This window comes from Lathyrus oleraceus, chromosome 6, assembly GCF_024323335.1.
Source record: "Lathyrus oleraceus cultivar Zhongwan6 chromosome 6, CAAS_Psat_ZW6_1.0, whole genome shotgun sequence".
NCBI lineage: Eukaryota > Viridiplantae > Streptophyta > Magnoliopsida > Fabales > Fabaceae > Lathyrus > Lathyrus oleraceus.
Genome location: NC_066584.1, coordinates 332,815,592 through 332,830,217, shown reverse-complemented (window position 1 = coordinate 332,830,217; position 14,626 = coordinate 332,815,592). Strand labels below are relative to the sequence as shown.

General features: G+C 34.7%; 2 long non-coding RNA genes across 2 annotated transcripts; both read left to right on the top strand.

Annotated features, from left to right (window-relative positions):
• The first annotated feature begins 1,131 nt into the window (after positions 1-1,131).
• Positions 1,132-3,728, top strand: LOC127094770 (uncharacterized). The gene is made up of 3 exons (XR_007792648.1): positions 1,132-1,715; positions 1,839-2,317; positions 2,804-3,728. It is a non-coding gene; the product is annotated as an uncharacterized LOC127094770 (long non-coding RNA).
• Positions 3,729-11,930: 8,202 nt separating this feature from the next.
• Positions 11,931-14,051, top strand: LOC127094769 (uncharacterized). Its single transcript, XR_007792647.1, has 3 exons — positions 11,931-12,439; positions 12,562-12,727; positions 13,195-14,051. It is a non-coding gene; the product is annotated as an uncharacterized LOC127094769 (long non-coding RNA).
• Positions 14,052-14,626: the final 575 nt, after the last annotated feature.

Sequence of the window (14,626 nt, the reverse complement as noted above, 5' to 3'; positions counted from 1 at the left end):
GGTTAAGGATTCCATGTTTTGAATCCCAACACCAACAATTTTTCGTTTTTTTCGTTTCAAAATAAGGTGTGTTCTATTAATTTTTATATTTATATTAAAATTAAAATACTTTTCACAGCGGTCTTTACTACCAACCATGGTGAAATGTGGCTCGCAATTTTTCAATCTCATAAAGTTTACTTTTCACAAACTCGCAAAGAGTTAGTTTTCACATTAACTGAGTTTATTTCTTACAGACAAACACAATTTTTACAATCTCATATACGCTTCGTGTGCAATATCTTCATTCATTTTTACAATACCTTGAAAATTTTGGCGTTAAAGATCAATGTTAAGGTTCGTGTATATTGTTTACTTGATATAGTGAATCTTAACATTAATCTTTAAACCAAGTTTTTCAATATAGTGGATTAACTTTTGAAGAACGGAATATGAAGGTTGAAGAAGGAATGAGTTAAGTTTAATAAAAAGGTGAATGATGTGCTTGTAAATCCCTTAATAATTTCACCACGGTTGTGAATAGAAACCATGGTAATATGTATAATATATCACTACGGTTGTTTTTGTCAACCGTGATGAATTTTTTTTCTCTAAAATTAAAACATAACATGCTTTAGATTATTTTCCTTCATAATACAAGTGCCCTCGCGAAAGAACAGAAGAAGACGATAGAAGAGACCGAACAAACTCTGTCATTTCAGATTCAAATCAAGGAGTGGAAAGACGAAACTTCAAGAAGTGTACACGAAAGTCATTTCTTGGCCTCTTCCTCTTCCTCACAATTGCAGTATGTTATTTATTTATTTATCATATCAAATTAGTTTTGATAGATGTTAAATATTATAGAGATAATCTATACGATAATAACTTTCAATCCAACATTAGATTTTGTTATACAAAAATGCGATAAGGAGTTATCGAATGTGTCATGTGTCATGTTATATATATGAATTTCACTCAATATAATTATTATTAGAATTAATAAAAAAGAAAGTTTATTAAACACGGTCACATACATAGACTGAAAAAAAGATTACATACATATGTTGGCAATGGTTGATTTGAAAATGAAATTAGCCAGCCAAACATATATGATTCCTTTTAATTGTCGCCAAACACACCAATAATTTATTCGATAAAGTAATAGAAAACAACTATAAAAGACCCTTCTCTCATTCTCATTTTCATTCACATTCACTTCACCACTTTCTCTTTTACCATTTCTGCAATCACATTTTGTGAAACCCTAACCCGATAATCTATAGTATCAAAACCCACAACTCGTTCTTCCACCGCCATATTAACCATCTTCAGACTCGAAACCTTAGTTGAAATCAACAATGATGGAGACAAATTTCGTGGTTCAGGTTCACTGAAAACATTGTCAGTTATCTCTGCGGTGACACTTTTTTTGTGGAGTATGGAAAAATAATGGTGGATTAGGAGGGAACAAAGGGGCTCTAAGAAACTACTAAGCTTTTCCAGCTTTGGCCAAATCCCCGAAGAAGATCATCCACGACCTCCAACTTGGTGATGAAGTTGATGCTTATCACAATGATGGATGGTGGGACAATCGCATCTCCTGATCATTAAGGAACAATATACAGGCTGTGTATTTCAAAGGCTCGTGGGAGAAGCTAGCATACTCCGACGAAGAACTAAGGAGGCACCATAAGTGGGTCAATGGAAGTTGGATCCCACCATTTCCACAATAGGTGTGTTTTATTTTCATTTTTTTCCGGATTGGTAACAAGGTTTGATTTGTATTGCATGTGTTATGACGTTAACTAAATACTGGGAGTGATGATGATATTGTTTGTTAATTATTAATATTATAGGATGATGATAGTGAAATAAAAGAATCGGAGCAGATAAAGGGTCCTGAAACAGTGAGTTGAGACAAGGGTGATTTCAAGTTTAAACCATGGACATTAGTTGAGGTGTGGAATGGGGGAGATGGTTTCAATGAGGCTTAGTTTTGTGTAAACTTGGTTGAGCCTAAGGCAAGATGGAAGTCGTTGTCGAGTATGAAAATGTTATTAATGATGATGATTTAAAGTTATTGAAAGAGTAAATCTGTATGATTCAGATTAAGCTTTGTCCACCAAAAACTGATGATGTTGACCAGTTTAAATATCTTGATGAAGTAAATGCATAGTATAAAGACGATTAGTGGGTTGGGATTATTTCTAATGTTCTCAGAGACTCCAAATATATTTTTTATTTATGGAACTTCGGTGAAGAAATGGAGTTTAAACATACTGAGTTGAGGGTACATCAGGACTGAATTGTTCATAAATGGGTAATGGCTTCTAAGGTATGATTGCAATGTTTGCATAGAAGTATATTGTCAAAAATAATTTGTTGCCTAGTGAGGATTGACATGAATAATCTTGTCATGGAATCGTGTTAAATTGCATCCATGTTTTTAAAATGATTGTTTTTTAAGAAAATAATTTACAATAGTAACACGTTTATATGATTATTATTGAAATTCAAGTCAGTTATTATTTACTTGTTTTGTCACTTTCTTTTATGATCTTAATTTCTAAAATATGGATTATCACTATTTTTGTTATGATCTGCATTTTTTATTATTGGCTTTAAATTGGCTTCTCTTTAAAGAAAGGTGTTGTAGGTTGAGATATGTGTATTTGTTATTTACAGCCATTCCTTTGACATGTTAACAAGCAATGTTTTAAATTTGATTTTGTTTGTAATTTGTAGGCTCCTTTTTCTACATGCAATACTATATTTTGATTTGATGGTCCTAACCTCAAGCTTTTCATTTTAATTTTTTCAGCTTTGAAGTTTTGAATGCTGGAGAAAAATCCAGACTATTATTAGACTCAGTTCTTATTAGTCAAACCTTTTAATTTGTAGTTCTAAACTACTAATCTTCAAGAGTTTGATGAAATAAACAATATATTTGGAGTCTCTTTAGAAATAACCCCAACCCACCAACCGTCTCTGTAGTATGCATCCACTTTATCAAGAACCTTAAACTCATCAACAACATCAGTAGGCCTAGCCTAATCTGAAACCGACTGATTTCCTCTTTCAAATGCTTATAATCATCTTCATCAAGAAGACTTTCGTACTGCACGACAAACTTCCATCCTTCCTTGAAACCATCTCCATCATTGCACACATGTTGTGGAAATGGTGTGATCCAACTTCCATTGGCCCACTTATGGTGCCACCTCAGTTTTTCATCAGAGTACGCTTGCTTCTCTGACCAATCTTTGAAATACACTGCCCACATATCGCCCCTAAATGATTCGGAGATGCGAACTTCCCACGTCATAAGCATCAACTTCATCACCAACTTGGAAGTCCTGGATGATCTCATTAGGATGAATTGGACGGAGCTAGGAAAGCTTAGCAATTTCTTGGAGGTCCTTTGTTCCCTCTTCATCCTCCATTATTTTGTCATACTCCACAACAAATTTGTCACCACAGAGACAATGAATAATCTTTCTGGTGAACCATGAACCATAGTATCCGTCTACATCGTTGCCGATTTCAACTAATGTTCCTAGTCTGAAGATGGTTGATGTGACGCAAAAAGAACAGGTTGTGGGTTTGGATGCCAGGGATTATAAGGCTAGGGTTTCACGCGATTTGATTGCACAATAGGTAAAAAATAAAAAGGTTAAATGAATGTGAATGAGAATGAAAAGAGTGTTTAGTTGTTTTCTATTACTTTATCATATAAATGATTAATGTGTTTGGCGGCAATTAAAAAGAGTAATATATGTTTGGATAATTTCATTTTCAAATCAATCATCGCCTAACATATGTATGTAGTCTTTTTTTAAATATAACGTCATATGTGCTCATGTTTAATAAAACATATTTTATTAAATGTAATAAAAAATTAAATTCAGTGAAGTTTAATAAATGAAAATATATTAATAAGAAAAATAGAACACTTTTTATATTATAAATGTTTAATCATTTTAAATTAGAAAAAAATACAAATGGCGCACAAGCAGGTCAATTCTTTTTCTTCTTGTTTACCTTTTTACTATATACTCTATCGGATTTAAACTCTAATTCAGTTTTATTTGAGGAACGCCTTTGAGTTTATAAGATCAAGTCAACTTTTTTCCTTAATAAATTTACTTAAGTTTTTTCTACTTAGTAATTATATCTTTTTACTATGTGTTCTATCGGATTTAAATCCTAATTCACTTTCTTTTTCATCGAGACACAAGTTTCACATGTTCCATTCGAATTTCTAATATTAGTTATTTTGAACTTAAGGGTTTTATTATTTTCTACCATAAATTCATTATAGTCTTTAAGGTCTGAGTTATGATTTTTAATCTTATCATTTTCTTCAAATAATGTAGCACTTAATTTAAACAAATATTTCTAAGATAGCTTTGTTACCTCATGATCATCTTCCTCGTGAGATATTTTCAAGAATACTTGGTCTTCTTCATTAGAAGAAGATTCTTTGAGGGTTCTTCCCGATGTTGACTCTTCTTTATTTTTGGAGGTTTTGTTTTCTCTTCTTCTCTCGAAGATCCACTAGATGATGCTTATTCTTCTTCACATCATCTTATAGGTGAAGTTCCTTTATTTGATGTTAAATCTCCCGAAGATCATTCAACTACATATATAGTTCTTTCGGAGGAAACCACGAGAGTTGTTTGGTAGGTGTAGCGGTAACAATTTTGAGATTAAGCTATTGATTAACTTAACTCATAAAGCAAGAGTCGTCATCACGCTTTTATTGTTTCCAAAGGAAAGGTAAAAATGAACAAACAAAACCTAAAGAAATTTTAAAACAAAACTAATAAAAAGAGATAAGGGTTCGGGGCTTAGTTATGCAAAAGGAAGGTATTAGCGCCCTAAACATCTATAGTACTCAATAGGAACCTCTTTGAGAATCTGTGCATTTTGGCTTAAAATGGTGTTGTTTGCAAAAGATTTTTGATAGATGAGAAAAGAAAAAAAATTATAATTTTTGTGTTTGTCAAGACTTTCCGAGTCTTATGCCTACGTGCCAACAAAGTGCAATGGATGATCAAAACCTCGCAGTTCATGGTAAAAATAACAAATATGTTTGTTTTGATTCATTTTTAATGATGAGACATTTCGTCATTTTAAGGAGAACACTCAACTAGTCACCCATAAGTATGAGAAATTTACTTCACTACAGAGATGGGCTCCAACTTGGATAAAGATCAACAAGTATGCCACTAGCTCTTTTAGGTGGAAAAGAATTATCATCAATACTATGGGGATAGGAGAATTATATCTCAACTATGGAAATGACTCATGTCTAAACTTTGAGAAATAGTTTTAAAAGAAAAAGTGTACAAATGAGTTATGTTTTTTTTAGTCTTTTTGAAATTGTTAAGAATATACTTAAGATGTATTAGCATTTATTAAGAAAAAGATTTTGAAAATCACTTGACAATAGTCAAGGTTTATTGAGAAAGTAGTTCAAGTTTGAAAGCAAGAAAGTTTTTGAAATAGAGAGAAGTTTTTGAAAATCAAAGAAGGAGAGGAGAATAAGAGACTATCTTAGAGCATAAAGTAAAAGCCAGGGATGAAAGATCTAACCAAGAGATAACAAGCTTTATGACATAAGTCAAATAAGAATTCTCTCCTTTGGATTAGGACTCAAGCAAACCAAATAATCAAAGAATAAACCATGTATAAGATGAGACCAGGATAACCAAACCAAGTCTTCAAAAGAAGTCCAAAGTCAAAGGTAATAAATGAATCCCAAAGTCTTAGATCACAAACCCTAAAAGCAAAGTTCAAGGTCCTAATTCTAAGTCAATAACTCCACCACAATGCTAAGGATGTTCAAGGTCCCGAGTCTGAGAAGTGGCTAGAAGCCATGAAATCTGAAATGGATTCCATGTACACAAACCAAGTTTGGACCTTGGTAGAGCCTCCTGTAGGAGTTAACCCTATAGGATGCAAGTGGGTCTTCAAAAAGAATACTGACATGGATGGTAAGGTACATACCTATAAGGCAATACTGGTTGCAAAAGGATATAAACAAATTCATGGGGTTGATTATGTTAAAACCTTTTCACCAGTTGCAATGCTTAAATCTGTTCGGATTTTACTTGCTATCGCTGCATATTATGATTATGAAATATGGTAGATGGATGTCAAAACTTCTTTCCTTAATGGGAATCTTCTTGAGGATGTGTACATGACACAGCCTGAAGGATTTGACCTACCAGAAGAAGCCCAAAAGATATGTAAGTTACAAAGATCAATCTATGGATTGAAGCAAGCTTCCAGAAGCTGGAATATTTGTTTTGATGAAACAGTAAAACAATATGGATTCATCAAGAACAAAGATGAGCCTTGTGTCTACAAGAAGGTTAGTGGGAGCATGATCATTTTCCTGGTATTATATGTAGATGACATATTACTCATTGGAAACGATGTTCCTACCCTACAACAAGTAAAGTCCTGGTTGGGGAAATGATTTTCTATGAAGGACCTAGGTGAAGCAGCCTATATATTAGGAATCAGAATCTATAGAGATAGATCACAAAAACTACTTGGCCTAAGTCAGAGTATGTACATAGACAAAGTGTTGAGACGCTTTAATATGCATGATTCCAAGAAAGGATTCATACATATGCAACATGGCTTGTGTCTATCAAAAACACAATCCCCTTCAACTAAGGAAGAAAGGGATCACATGAATAAGATTCCATATACATCTGCAATAGGATCTATCATGTATGCCATGTTATGTACTCGACCAGATGTCTCGTATGCTTTGAGTGCAACGAGTAAGTACCAATCTGATCCTGGTGATGCTCATTGTGTAGCTGTCCAAAATATCCTTAAGTATTTGAGAAGGACTAAGGACTCGTTCTTGATATATGGAGGTCAGGAAGAGCTGGCTGTAATTGGATACACCGATGCTAGCTTCCAAACAGATAAGGATGACTTTAGATCGCAATCTGGTTATGTGTTTTGCTTAAATGGTGGCGCTGTGAGCTGGAAAAGTTCAAAGCAATATACAGTTATTGATTCTACAACCGAGGCCGAGTATATTGCTGCCACAAGTGCAGCAAAGGAAGTTGTTTGGATCAAAAAGTTCATTAGTGAACTTGCCATAGTTCCTAGCATTGTGGATCCCATTGGTCTCTATTGTGATAACAATGGTGCTATCGCACAAGCTAAGGAGCCTATATCTCACCAACGATCCAAACACATACTTAGGCGTTATCACCTCATTCGAGAGATAATAGATAGAGGAGATGTGAAAATATGCAGAGTACCTACACTTGACAATATTGCTGACCCACTGACAAAGCCTCTTGCGCAACAGAAGCATGATGGCCATACTAAATCTATGGGCATTAGGGGTATGCCTGATTGGCTCTAGTGCTAGTGGGAGATTTATGGTGTAAGCCCTAGAGGCCAATACTTTTTGGTACTTGTATCGAATTATTTATTAATAATAAAAGGCGTTTTCTTTATTATGAGATCACATTAAACATAAGGACACTATTCTTAAAGTATCCATAGTCGAGCTTTATTGTGAAGTGGGATAACATTAAAGCATTAAGACTATTATCTATATAGACTGATGATCACATCTCATGGATCACGGATAAGGAGTTATCAAGTCTTAAACATATGTATGAATATTAAGAGTAATATTTATACTGGATTGACCCGCTATGAGAATACTATATAGAATGTTATGCAAAGTGTCATAAGTTATTCTCATGGTGATAATGGTGTATACCACCCTTCGACCTGAAACCACTATGGACCCTAGATGTAGAGTCGAGTGCCTTATTGCTGATCAAACATTTCCCGTAACTGGATGACCATAAAGACAGTTGATGGGTACTCCACGAAGCATGCTAAGGGACATGAGTGACCTAGATGGAATTTGCCCATCCTGCGTAACAGGATAAATGTCTATGGGCCCAATATTGAACTGGACAAGGATGACACGGTCTATGCCTTGTGTTCAATATAGACATAAGGGCAAAAGGGTAAGTATACACATAATTATTATCACAGAAGGATTTGTTAGATCATATGATATTTTCGTGTCTTGGGTAGCAGTGATGTGTTGCTAGATACCGCTCACTGTTTATTATGTTAAATACATGATTTAATATAATTGCCAATGCCGCGAAAACCTACAGGGTCACACACAAAGGAAGAATTGATGAGAGATAGAGTAACTAAGGAATACCGTAATGTACGGTGCCCTTAAGTGAATTATAGATCGTCGTAAGGTACGGTGTACTTAAGTAGAATAAGAAATATGGTAAGGTACCACGCACTTAAGTGATTTTGGCATATTATAAGATATGGGCCATATACACTTGAGTGGGCTTTTTAGCTTGCAGCCCACACAAGTGGTTCTATAAATAGAACCCTTGTGTAGAAGCATGAGTGCAGTTGCAATTTCGTTTCTCTCTCTCTCTCTCTCTCTCTCTCTCTCTCTCTCTCTCTCTTTCTCTCTCACTTAAAGCCTTCATTCGTAGCAGCTAGCACTGAGATTGAAGGAATCTGTTCGTGTGGAATGAGTAGAGGTGTTGTCATTGTTCAACGTTCGTGATCGCTCCGTAGATCTGCAATAAAGATTACAATCGCCACAAGAGGTAACAATTCTATCACTGATCATGCTCATTCGTAAGGATCATTAAAGGAGAAATTTTAAATTCCGCTGCGTTTTGGATCGCCCTTCTCCTTCATATTTATCTGTCAACAAAAATATACACTTGATATTCTCACTGAATGTGGCATGCTTGGTCCCAAGCCTTCCCCATGCCCCATGGAGGCCAATCACAAACTTGCCTTGGCTAATGGACCACCCTACTCTGATTCGTTAAAATATTGACGACTCATTGGTCACCTCATTTACCTCACAATCACAAGGCCAAAATTAACATGCTTTGTCCATGTGTTGAGCCAGTTCATGCAAGCACCCCTCCAAGATCTTTGGGACACAACCATGAGAGTCCTTCAATACCGTAAATCCTCCCCAGGTCAAGGCATCGTCTTACCTAAAAACAATGACCTCCAACTGGTTGCCTTTTGTGATTCGGGTTGAGCATCATGTCCCATAACACGAAAACCTACATCAGGATATTTGATGAAACTTGGAAACGCCCACATTTCATGAAAAACAAAGAAACAAGTGACCATCTCTTGCTCATCTAGTGAAGCTGAATATAGAGCAACGACACATGCTACAGGTGAAATTATTTGGCTTCGCAACTTACTGAATACTCTTTAAGTCACTTGCACACATCCTACTCCATTATACTGTGATAATCAAGCAGCCATTCACTTAGTCGTCAATCATGTCTTCCACGAAAGAACTAAACATATCGAAGTCGATTGTAATTTCATCAGAGATCATATCCAATCAGGCACCATCACTACGACTCGTGTTTCAACTTAGCACCAACAAGCTGACATATTCACTAAATCTTTAGGAGCTAAGGTTTTCCATGACTTTTTGTCCAAGTTAGGAGTTCATAATCCTCACTCTTCAACTTGAGGGGGAGGATTAGAGATAAGGTTTATCATAACCACTTTTATAGGCTATTATTTAGGTTGTTATTTCTTTTTCCCTTTTATCTCTTATGTTAGTTAGTTTGTTATTATTTCATAGGTCCAATAGCTTATATAAACAGTCAATTGTAACCTTTATTTTATGAGAAAACATAGATAAATAAATCTCTATAATTAATCTTAAATAGATACTAAGAGACCTTACAAGATGTTGGTAGTTTAATAGATTAAATAAACTATGTATACTATATAGTGAAAAACCCATCATTCACCACTGAAATTGCTACTCCAATTTTCTTCAAATTATTTTAAACTAACATGGATATATTGCCTCAAAGTGAAGGGGCTAACGTTAGATTCATACAGCATTGCAAACAACTTATTCCAAGAGAATTTAGCTCCTCACCATTTCTACATAAACAATATGGTTACCTTATTGAGTTTTAAGATTATGACATTTGAATATTTCTATCCCGTTTATCATCCAAAGCTAAAATTATGTGTAGAACCGAATTCACAACGCATGTGCTATGATTGGATTCTAGTGATCTAAATATTTATCATTTGAATCTCATTGTAATTACATTGAAGATTATTCAGGTATATAAATTCATGGTGCACAAGTGATGTTGCAGTGAATGTCTGGCAAAAATAATGTTCTACGGATGAACCCGACCTTCAAGAGCTTATCGACTTCTTCTGTGACAGTCTTTCTTTTTTCTTTTCGTTTTTTGTTTCCTCTACATTACGACCTTCGATGATGGATCATGCAAAAGTTGATGGCACACGAAATTTGGGTCGATCTCGTGCATATCCAATGGCTTCCATGTGAGGAGGTCGATATTATCTCTCAGTACCTTGATGATGTATGCTTCCCCTTCCTGAGATAGGCCTGAACTTATCCATGTGACCTGAAAGTCCTCAGCATCGATTTACACCTTTTTTAATTCTCCAATAGGGGTCAAACAATCATTTGTTGGATCTCGCCAAGGATCAAGGACAACCAAGTCCTCCTTCAATGTGCTTTTTGTCATAGGACGATCCTGCTGGGTCTTCTTTTTTAATTTCAGACTATCCTTGTAGCATTTCCTAGCCAGCCCCTGATCACCTTTAATTATTCTGACTTTTCCACCTTCTAGGGAATACTTCATGGTTAGATAAATAGTGCAAAAAGCAGCCTCCAGAGTGTTGAACACCGACCTTCCGATGATGATATTGTAGGGTGACGACGCATTCATTGTCAGGTATCTCACTTTGATGCCTTTGGCGTTGCTTCCACTTCCAAAGGCGGTCATGATAGGCAGGTTCCCTAATACATGAACTTGTTCCCCCAGAGAAACCGACTAGGATACCTTTGAAGGGTATCAGCTTGGATGTATCCATGTTCATTCCTTTGAAAGCATCACAATACAATATGTCGGTTGAGCTTCCTGAATCAGTTAACACTCATTTGACACCCCAATCAATAAGTACTTTTATGACCATCAGGTCATTCTTATGCACAAGTAACCTTCTAAATCCTGTCTTGAAAAACCGATAACGACACGTCTTTCATCCTTTTTTGAAAACAAATTTTGTGATACATGCATTACTCATCGGGCATATATTTTTCTTGCCGAGATTGTTTCTCCTCCACCAGCAAAACCTCCCGAGATGGTGTTAAGTTTATGGCGGGTCATCCGGGTCTCACGTACTTCCTCAGTGTTTTTTCCCTTCTTGGTAGATAGGTTCTCTGAGTTTGGTTCTCTCCTATAAGGACTTATTTATCCTACATATCCTTCTACCTCTTTTAAATACGACAACAGCCGACCTCTTTGGATCAGAATCTCGATTTCTCTTTTTAACTGGTGACAGTCTTCAGTATGGTGACCTCTCAAACGATGATTGGCACACCATGCTTCCTTATCTTTTCCTAGCACAACATTGATCCTCTTGAAATGAATAGGTTCCGATATTAACTTGGGATGATATACTTCTCGCATAATATCAGCATGTTTTCTTCCTCCTTTTATATATATATATATATATATATATATATTATATATAATATATATATATATATATATATATATATATATATATTATATATATATATATATATTCATTTATGAAATTTCATTCAATATAATTATTATTATATATATTCGTTTATGGAATTTCACTCAATAAAATATTTTATTAAACACGACCACATACATCAGAATGACAAAAAGAAATTACATACATACGTTGGCAATGGTTGATTTGAAAATGAAATTAGCCAAACATATATGACTCTTTTTAATTGCCACCAAACACACTAATAATTTATTTGATAAAGTAATAGAAAAGAACTATAAAAGACCCTTCTCTCATTCTCATTTTCGTTCACATTCAATTCACCATTTTCTATTTTACCATTTCTGCAATTAGAGTGTGTGAAACCCTAATTCGATAATCTATAGTATCAAAACCCACAAATCGTTCTACCTCCGCCGCATCAACCATCTTCAGACCCTGAACCTTAGTTGAAATCATCAATGATGCAGACTAATTCAGTGGTTCAGGTTCACTGAAAAGATTGTCAGTTGTATTGACAGTGGCAATTTTTTTGTGGAGTATGCCAAAATAATGGTGGATGAGGAGGTAACAAAAGGCCTACAAGAATCTGATAAGCTTTCCCAGCTTCGGCCAATTCCCCCCCAAGAAGATCATCTAGGACTTCCCACTTGGTGATTAAGTTGACGTTTATCACAATGAAGGATGGTGGGACGATCGCATCTCCGGATCATTAAGGGATGACATACAGGTTGTGTATTTCAAAGGATCTTGGGAACAACTAGTGTACTCCTAAGAAGAACTGAGGCGGCACCATAAGTGGGTCGATGGAAGTTGGATCCCACCATTTTCCCAACAGGTGTGTTTTGTTTTCATTTTTTTCGGATCGATTCAAAGGTTTCATTGTTATTGTATGTGTTACGATGTTAATTGTATATTGTGAGTGATGATAATATTGTTTGTTAATTATTAATATTATAGGATTATAGAAGTGAAATAAAAGAATCGGAGCGGGTAACGGCTGCTGAAACTGTGAGTGGAGACAAAGGTGATTTCAAGTTTAAACCAGGGACATTGGTTGAGGGTACATCAGGACTGGATTGATCATAAATACTCTTGTCATGGAATCGTGTTAAATTGCATCCAGGTTTTTAAAATGATTGTTTTTTAAGAAAATAATTTACATATAGTGACACATTTATATGATTATTGATTGAAATTCAAGTCTGTGATTATTTTCTTGTTTGGTCACTTGCTTTTATGATCTAGATTTCTAAAATATGGTTTATCATTATTTTTGTTATGATCTTCAATTTTTATTGTTGGCTTTAAATTGTTCTTCTCTTAAGAGATTCTCTTCAGAGAAAGGTGTTGCAGGTTGAGATATGTGTATTTGTTATTTGCATAGATTCCTTTGACATGTTAACAAACAATGTTTTAAATTGTGATTTGGTTTGTAATTTGTATCTAGAATAAAAAATAATTACTAGATCTTTGCGGCCACCTTTTCAGCATGCAATACTATATTTTGATTTGCGGCCACCTTTTCAGCATGCAATACTATATTTTGATTTGATAGTCCTAACCTCAAGCTTTTTGTTTTAATTTTTTCAGCGTTGAAGTTTTGAATGTTGGAGAAAATAAGTTTAATATTAGACTCAGTTCTTGTTAGCCAAACCTTTTAATTTGTAGTTCTAAACTACTACTCTTCATTAGAGTTGATGAAAAAAACAATATATTTCGATGAGCCTTTAACCTCAAACAATTTCCCTGGTTTAAACTTGAAATCACCCTTGTCTCCACTCACAATTTCAGGAGCCTTTAACCTTACTATTTCTTTTATTTCACTATCATCCAATGTAAACAAGAAAAAACAATGGTGAAGATGCAACCCTCCACCATCATTCGTTGGAGATGCAACCCCCCAACTTCCATTGACCCACTTATTCTGTCGCCTGAGTTTTTCTTATGAGTACACTAGCTTCCATGACCAGTCTTTGAAAAGCGCGGCTCACTTACCCTCTACTATATATCTGGAGATGCAACCCTCCCACCATCCTTCATTGTGATAAGCCTCAACTTCATCACCATGTTGGAAGTCCTGGATGATCTCCTTGGGGGGAATTGGACGGAGCTGGAAAAGCTTAGCAGTTTCTTGGAGGACCTTTGTTCCCTCATCATCCTCTATTATTTTGTCATACTCCACAACAAACTTGTCACCTGCGAGACAACCGACAATCTTTCCAGTGAACCATGAACCATAGTATCTGTCTACATTGTTGCTGATTTCAACTAATGTTCCTGGTATAAAGATGGTTGATGCGGCAGAAGAAGAACAAGTTGTAGGTTTAGAAGTCATAGATATTGGGTTAGGGTTTCAAGCGCTGTGAGTAGTAAGGGTAAAAGAGATAATGGTGAAGTGAATATGAATGAGAATGAGAACAGTGTTTCTATAGATGTTTTCTATTACTTTGGGCCAGCTTGTTTTAGATTTAAAAAATAGATTTTATTTTTAAAAAATCTAGAGATTTTTTTAGATATTTAAAAATAAAGTTGAAACTAATTTGCGTTTGTTTTCTGTCATAAAAATATTTGTTTCTAAATGATTTTTTTTTGTTTGGTAACTTAAACATAAAAAGTAATTTTTTAAATATAAATTACTAAAAAGAACATACAAATTAGTATTCATACTTATGAATAGATAATTATACAAGATAATGAATTAATATTTATTACATAATTTTTAGAAATATTTATGTTACTTTACAATTAAAAAATAATAACTCCTTCATGGAAATCTTCCTCATTGTCTTGTAAACCATTGATGTTCTCTAAACTTTCAAGAATATCCAAGTCACTTGAGTTCGTTCTTCTTAAAAAGTTATGAAGTGAAAAACAAACTCAAATAATATCCATTTGAGTTTGAAGCTTGAAATTAGATATTTCTTGTAATACTTCTCATCTTGCTTTTACCACACCAAAAGTTCTTTCAATCACACTTCTCAAACTAGAAAGATAATAATTCTAAAAACTAACCTTTTGCGGG